Source organism: Capsicum annuum, chromosome 6 (genome assembly GCF_002878395.1).
Source record: "Capsicum annuum cultivar UCD-10X-F1 chromosome 6, UCD10Xv1.1, whole genome shotgun sequence".
Lineage (NCBI taxonomy): Eukaryota > Viridiplantae > Streptophyta > Magnoliopsida > Solanales > Solanaceae > Capsicum > Capsicum annuum.
The window spans coordinates 149,727,538-149,736,586 of NC_061116.1; positions in this window are offsets into that span (position 1 = coordinate 149,727,538).

Here is a 9,049-nt window from a genome sequence, read left to right on the forward strand (position 1 = left end):
ATCCAATCCTTGTCCAAAAAATTTAAAATATCCTTGAGATATGCCCCTTACACCCCTGAACATGAATTAACTTAAAAAATTATGTCTAGGGGTCGGGAATGCTGATTTAAAAATCCTGAAAGTTAAGAGGCCAAAAATAAGATGAAGTCCCCAACACTTGGTGAAATTTTTAGGTTCTAAGCCTCTTATGCAATCACTATGAGCTGAACTGAGCTAATAAAAGTATGGGGTATTACAGGTGTCTGGTATAGTCTTTTTTAAGGGTGTATAGAATGCCACACTCCTAAGAGAGAAGCTACAGGGCATTTAGCATTGTTTCATTTTTTTTGGTATTCTATTTTCAAGCTTGGACTCTAAGTCCTGGAACTCTTCTCTAATCCTTGATTGTTCACTTTTCAGATCATGCCTCAATGATCTAAAACATAAGGAAATTTGTTTGTCCTATCTGGGGATGATGTTGATAGGGTACATCTTACACCTGGATTTTGTACTTATTTCTCAAGGTTCTATCCCTAATTATTTTGGAGTTCCTCTAATTACTACTAGTCCTCCCCAGGGTGAGGTGTCTAATGCAAAATTTTGCCAATCTATTCATGCTATTGCTCAAGTGGTTAATTCTCAGGCTGAGTGGGATACATCTGGTGGGTTGTTTACTGAGGCCACAAGGGTTGGCTAGTTTATGAAGCTGATTTCTCCTGCTTTTACTGGTGTGAAAGTAGAGGAGGATCCTCAGTGTTTCTTGGATGAAATAGAGAAGATATTCAGGGTAATGCAGGCTACTAATATGGAAGGTGTAAAATTTGTACCTTATTAGCTCAAGGATATTATGTACCAATAATACGAGAACTGGGATAGAGATGAGGTGATGTGGAGGAGTTGTCCTTGTGGGATGCTTTTTCTAATGATTTTATAGAATGTTTCTTTCATCGAACTCTTAGAGAGGTGAAGATGAAAGATTTTGTAAATCTCAAGCAAGGTAAGATGTTTGTCAAGGAATATGCCTTGAAGTTTTATCAGCTGTCAATGTATGCTCTTGATTTGGTGGCTGACATGAGTGCGGGGATGATAAAGTTTGCTTCTAGGATATCTCAAGATTTGATACTTGGAATAAAGACTACTTTACTAATCAAGGATATGAATTTTGAGGTTAGTTGTCCATATGAAGTAGGTGGAGGATGAAAAGATAAAACATCCAGTTTGGGGAAAGGATGGGTAAGAGGAGTAGGTTCTCTGAGAAGAGTGGTGCTCAGCATCAAGATGGTCGATATGAAGGTAAATAGGCAAAAAAGAAGTGGGGGAGTTCTGGTTCCTTCTCTACTGCTAGCTCTCCTTACCCGAGGAATTCTAGTGATAAGCATCTGTAAGGTGGTGATAATTTTAGGGCATGGGATGCCCTATCTCAGGTTAGTTGGTGTCAGTCAGTTTCTTCATGCCCTCCTTGCTGGTTCTGTAGTCGTCTTCATCAGGGCTATTATGATGAAGGCAGGGACAAGTGTTTTAAATATGGCTATCCAGGCCATATGCTTAAGAATTCGGGAGTGGTCATAGCTTTGGTTGCTTTATCTACTACTCCTGCGCCTAGTGGTGCAGCTTTGGGGTCTTTTTCTACTTTTGGTACCTGCACAGGATGGAATAGGTTGTATTCTCTTGAATCTCGACATGAATCTGAGGCCTCACCTTTTGTGATTATTGGTATATTACAACTCTTTTCTGATGACGTGTGTTGTCTACTTGATCTGGGGTCCACTCTTTCCTATGTGACCCGATATGTGGCTGAATGTTTTAGTTTTGATCCTGAAGTTATTTTGGATCCTTTTTTGTTTCTACCGTAGTAGGTGACTCTATTATTGCTAAGAAAGTTTATAGGGGGTGAGAGGTTATCTGTTGGTGGTAGAAATACTTTGGTGGATTTGATTGAACTGGATATGATAGACTTTGATGTCATTCTGGGTATGGATTGGTTACACTTTTGTTATGTGTCCTTGGATTTTCAGACTCGTAAGGTTGTCTTTAGGTTCCTGGTGAACCGGTTATAAAGTGGGAGGCTGGTTCTCTAACTCCTAGGGGGAGGTTTATTTCTTATCTTAGAGCTCAGAGGTTAATATCCAAAGGTTGTCTTTATCACTTGGTTCGAGTTAAAGATTCTAATTCAAAGGGTCCTTTTTTTCTATTTCGGTAGTAAATGAGTTTCCTAAGGTTTTTACGGATGATCTTACTGGTGTTACTCTGGATAGGGAAATACAGTTTGGTATTGATTTGGTCCCGGACACTTGTCCAATATCTATTCCTCCTTATAGAATGGCTCCGACCGAATTGAGGGAACTCAAGGAGCAACTTAAAGATCTTCTATATAAAGTGCTTATTCATCATAGTGTATCTCTGTAAGGTGCACCGGTGTTGTTCGTGCGCAAGAAGGATGGTCCCTTCAGATGTGCATTGACTATCGACAGTTGAATAAGGTAATGATCTAGAACAAGTATCCTCTTCCAAGGATAGATGACTTGTTTGATCAGTTGCAAGGTGCCAAGTTCTTCACAAAGATAGATCTCCAGTCTGGGTATTATTAGCATAAAATTAGGGAGGAGGATATCACTAAAATGACTTTTCGTACTCGGTATATGAACTTTGAATTCTTGGTGATGTCATTTGGTTTGACTAATTCCCCGATAGCATTTATGGACTTGATGAATAGGGTTTTCAGGCCGTTCTTCGACCACTTTTTCATTGTGTTTATTGATTACATTCTAGTTTATTCCAAGAGTGAGATGGATCATGCTAATCACCTCCGTATGGTATTGGAGACCATGAAGGACCAATAGTTATATTCTAAGTTCTCTAAGTGTGAGTTTTGGTTGAACGATGTGACTTTTCTTGGTCATATTATTTCTAGCTAGGGGATCATGGTGGATCCACAAAAGGTGGTTGTAGTTAAAAGGTGGCCTAGAACCACGACTCCAACCAACATTTGGATCTTCTTGGGTTTGGCTGGGTATTATCGGTAGTTTGTGGAAAGCTTTTTAATGATTGCTGCTCATTTGACTAAGTTGACTCAGAAACAAGCAAAGTTTTCTTGATAGAATGCTTATGAAGGGAGTTTCGATTAGTTGAAAGATAATCTAACTTTTTCTTTGGTTTTGACATTGCTTGAGGGCAGTGAAAGGGTTTGTGCTTTATTATGATGCATCTTGGGTGGGACTTAGTTGTGTCTTGATGAAGCATGGGAAGGTGATTGCCTATGCTTCTAGGCAGTTGAAGGTGCATGAGAGGAATTATCCTAATAATTTGAAGCAGTTTGTGGTGTTTTTTTCTTTGAAAATTTGGCAGCATTATTTGTATGGAGTGCACGTAGACATCTTTTCTGATCATAAGAGTCCACAGTATGTGTTCACTCAGAAGGTGCTAAATTTTAGGCAGGGGAGATAGTTGGAGCTTCTTAAGGACTATGACATGAGTCTTCTCTGTCACCCAGGTAAAGCTAATGTGGTTGTTTATTCTCTTAGCAGGTTATCCATGGAGAGTTTGGCTCATGTGGAGGAAGAAAAGCGGAAATTGGTGAAAGATATTAACTGCTTGACTAATCTTAGAGTTTTTCTTTTGGACTCCGAGGATGGTGGTATGATGGTACAGGAAGTGTTTCAGTCATCTCTTGGTGCAGATATTAAGGAGAAGCAAGTGCTAGATCCTATATTGATGATTAAATCAAAAGTAATATGGGTATGCAAAAGGTAATAGTGTTCGAGATCATTGGTGATGGCAGTTTAAGGTACCAAAGGAGGTAGTGCGTTCCTGATGTCGCCGGTTTGCAGCAAAGGATTTTGGATAAGGTGAATGAATCGCGCTATGTTGTACATCCTAGCTCGGCTAAGATGTATCATGACCTCAAGAAAATGTATTTGTGGAATGGTATGAAAAGGGATGTGGCTGATTTTGTGGCCAAATACATGGTGTGCCAACAAGTTAAAGTTGAGCACATGAGACCTAGTCGGTTGTATCAAAAAACTAATTAGCCCGAGTGGAAATAGGAGGTTATCAATATGGATTTCATTACGATCTTCCTCGATCGCAGAACCAATTTGATTCGATTTGGGTCATCGTGGATAGGATTACAAAGTCTGATCACTTCTTGCCAGTGAGGACTAACTTTTTGACAAAGGATTGTGCGAAGTTATATCTTCGGGAGATTGTGAATCTTTATGAGGTACCTATTTCAATTATCTCTAATCGAGGTACACAATTTTCATCTTATTTATGGCAGTCTTTTCAGAAAGGATTGGGTACTAAGATAAGTTTGAGTACTGTGTTTCACCTCAGACGGATGGGCAAGTGGAAAGAACTATTCAGACATTGGAGGATATGCTTCGGGCATGTGTGATTGATTATAGTGGCAGTTGGTGAAGCGACCCGACTGGGGCCTTGTCGTAATGGGCGTTCCAAGTCTGTGCCTTGAGTTGGCTGAATTTTGAGCATGTAACAAGATAATGTCATAGCTCACCTGAAGACTCTGGGATAAGATCACAACCGTGACCGACCCAACCGAGTCCAACCATCCCACACCAACAATCCAACCATACCAAACCAATACCTAATTAAGGGCCATAAACTAGGCCACAACCAAGAAGATTCCAAAATATAATATAATTAATCCCAAAATAAAATATGATGGAATAGTGAGAAATTATGTCCAATGATGTCAGCCCTCCAGCTTATTCCAATGCCAAGGCTGACACCAGTACCGATACCACCCATTCCAACCTATAGAAGTATAATAAAGCATCTAACCAAAAGAGAAATAAAATTCCCTTGAGACATGCCCCCAACCATAGAAAAAACCAATATCCAAAAATAAACCAAAATGTCTAAAAGTGTCCATAATATGAAATGGAGCTTTCCAAAAGAATGGAAGCTCACAACTTCAGTCTAAATGCTGATCCCGAGTTAATCACTATGTCGGAGGAGTAGAACGGACGGTTCCTTCATAGCGTGGTATACAGCTGCCAGTAGATGGGTTAGCGGGTGAACCTAGCATGATCGCAAGATAACGATAAAATAATGCCATTTATCAAATTAAGTTAAATCACCCGTATGCACATATATATATATATATATATATATATATATATATATATATATAACCATCTTGGGAAAAGAGATCGTGTTTAGCATGCCTTAATAATGTTTACCTGTGATGTGTAGCTTTGCTGTCCTAAACCACCCAGGGGCTATAAGGGTTCAGCTTCCCCTGCTGAAAAGGACTCAATGTGTGAAGCCGCACGACCAAAGAAGAAACCCTGGGATGATTAGTACATCCCCCAAAATAATGTGACATCATGCACACGGTCACCAAGACCAACCTCACATCAGCAAATATGAGTTTCCAATTTTTACCCCCCAGGATCTCCACCTTCCATGGCTTTGCTACATATCCTACCAGTATTTCCCAATTAAAACCAATTTACAATAACTAAAACATTATCCATTTATTAACCAAGGCCATTAATATTGGTTTCATCATACCAACCCTCACTTTCAAGTATTATCCATAGCCAACCATTTATAGGTTTAAGGGAACTTTCAAGTGCCCTTCTATTTGCTATATTAAACCATTTGGAGGATTCCATGTTCCCCACAAGCATAACAATTTAGCCATTTACCCTTCTTAACCATTTAAGTCATGCATAATTCATTTACCAATTTTTAAACAAGCAAGAGTTCCATTAAAAATAGTCAATGCAATGCATATATCTTTATAAGCATTTTGTCAAACACATTGGGGGCATAATATGACCAAAACCAATTCCAATTAACATTAAACCATTCTCATACAATCCCATTATTCAAATCCACCATTAATGCACATAAATCATAATTAAAACCATTGAAAACTATAACCAACCAATTAACATCAAAACCCTTAATTCATATTTGAAAACCAAAATCATACAATCAATGAAGTTATGAAAACATTCATAAAAACCATGGTTATAGTTTGAATTAACAATGAGGGAAGAGAAAAAGTGTAAAACCAAGATGAGGATGGAAAGAAATCACCAAGACAAGCCCCAAATCAATCCTCTAGTTGAAACCCTAGCTTCCTTTGCAAAAATTTTTTGAGGGAATTATAGTGTTTAGAAGAGTTTTTAAGTGTTATGAATGGAATAATAGGGTAAATAACCTCCCAAGTAGGTTAGACGTCATGGGACCCTTTTTGGAAAAGTGGGTAAAGAATCAGAATATCCCTACTTAAGTTATACAAAATCCCATCCTAGGGATACGAATGACCCTCATGAGTCGTACCCTTCAAATATGAGTGGTACCCTCCACCCGTTTCCTAGACTCAACCTTTGGATCAAACAATGTCCAACATACGACTCATCCAACCAAGTCGTATCTAAAACATAAGATTCATACCCTTCATCCGTACCCCTGGCAGATTTAAACCCAAAAAAGATTTAGACACTATCCACTATTCAAGTCCTAGGTTTTGACTCTTGGTGAGCCACTCATACTCAGATCCAACCTAAGTAACCAAAGGAACCAAATGATCTGTAACCACCAATACGACTTATACCCCTAAGTCGTATCCTTTCTAGTAACCAAAATCCATCCCACCAACCAAAACTGGTCAGCATACGACTGGACCATACCATCCATACCCCAACATACGGCTCATACCCATGAGTCGTATTGGGTCCATAGATCAGAGTTCCTAAAATGTTTCTATTGTCCAAAAACTAGGTGTTTCATTATCCCCAACTAGGAACATTCGTCCCCGAATGACGGACAAGGTAGAGGTAACCACACGCATGAGTCATTTACATTATCAAATATATTCCCAATCTCTAACAAAGTTTGTAAATAAAGAGGCAAAGCTATTAATCTTTCCTTTAACAAACTCTCAAAATAAAGATGTGTTGAAGACACATACCTTCTACACGAATCCCAGGAGCAGAAAAAAATATGGATATTTGGACTTCATGTCCTCTTCTACTTCCCATGTAGCTTCTTCCACCTTATAGTTTCGCCAAAAAACTTAGCTGAAGCCACATCCTTAGTCCACAACCAACGAACCTTCCTATCCAAGATCTCAACCTGGACTTCTTCATAAGATAAAAAATCTGAGATACTCAACCCCTCCAAAGGAATAATGCCAGCTCATAAGCAACATTACCAACTCTTTGCAAAACTTCATAAGGACTAACTTACCGAGGACTGAACTTCCGCTTTTTGCCAAATCGCACTACTCCATTCATGGGAGGTAACTTAAGGAAAACCTTATCCCCAACCTCAAACTCCAAGTATCTATGCCTAACATTTGCATAGGACTTTTTGAGACTTTGGGCAACCTTAAGCCTTTCCCGAATCAATTTTACCTTCTCTATAGCTTGGTAAACCAAGTCGGGACCAAACATATTTGCCTCACTAAGCTTGAACCAACCAATAGGATACCTACACCTCCTACCATACAATGCCTCAAAAGGGGCCATACCAATACTAGAATAATATCTATTGTATTAAGAAAACTCCACCAAAGGTAGATGCTCAACCCAATTTCCACCATAATCAATCATACAAGCCTGAAGCATATCTTTTAATTTTTGAATAGTTCTCTCCACTTGCCCATCCATCTATGGGTGGAAAACAATATTCAAACTCACCTTAGTCCCCAACCCTTTTTGAAAAGACTGCCAGAAGTGAGATATAAACTATGTACCATGATCAGAAATAATCAAAACAGGCACCCCATGTAGCTTCACAATCTCTTGAAGATACAACTTAGCATAATCTTACACTGAGAAAGTAGTCCTCACTGGCAAAAAGTAGGTAGACTTAGTCATCCTATCCACGGTGACCCAAATTGAATCATATTGATTCCAAGATTGGGGAATACCAAAAATGAAGTCCATATTGATTATTTCCTATTTCCACTCAGGCAAATCAATTTCTTGATACAACCCTTCTGGCCTCATGTAGTCAACCTTAACCTGTTGACACACCATACACTTGGCCACAAAATCAACCATATCCCTCTTCATACCATTCCACTAATAGATCTTCTTGAGATCATGACACATCTTAGTTGATCCGGGCAGAACAGCATAGCATGATTTATGCACCTCAGCCAAAATTCTTTATCGTAATCCATTGACATTAGGAACACACAACCTCCCTTGGTACCGTAAAGTACATCGTTGTTGTTCTCAAAGACCACTATATTTTGCCTACCAACATCACTCTTAATTTTCATCAAGATAGGATTTAGCACCTGTTTCTCTTTAATATCCGTACCAAGAGATAATCAAAGAACTTTTTTCACCATCACACTATGATGTGTGAGCCCATGCTAATACATTTGAAGTTTTTAACTCTAAATAATTGCAAAGTCTTGAGCAACTTTAGTCATTTTTTATTAGTTTACTTTGGTTTTACAATAAAAGTAGAGAAGAAAGAGAACCACAAATAAAGGAAGTAAAAAGTATGAAATCAAAAGCAAATGAAGAGCTAAGTATGGCTGACGACATCCATGACATGTCATCATTTTGATGATAGGCTGTCAAGGATGCCGTTAAACTTAAACAGTAGAGGAGAGTTGCAGGAAGTTTTGTGACGACCTTCATGACACGTCGTCAAGATCCTGATAGGACATCACTGTTGTTGTTAACCTTAGGCAGCAAAAGTCGAATTTGCAGAAAAGATGATGACATTCTTGATAGGTCATCAAAATCATAATAGGCCATCACAACTGCCGTTATCTATTTTGAAGAACATCTGAAACTTTAATTTTGTTTCCTTATTTAGGGTTAACTATTTAAATTCTTTTCTTATGGTTTTACTATTATCCATCAATTAATTGATATATCCTACAACATATGACTTTTTTTTCTCTCTCTCTCTTGAAGAAAAATATTTTTTTGGTTTTCCTTGTGATTCAATTGAAAGAACACTTTTGATTTTCAATTATGAATTCAACTTGTGTGCTTATTTCCTTCATCATGAGTAGCTAAACACTCTTAACGTGGGTTATGCAATCTAGGGTTAGGTCATGATATGG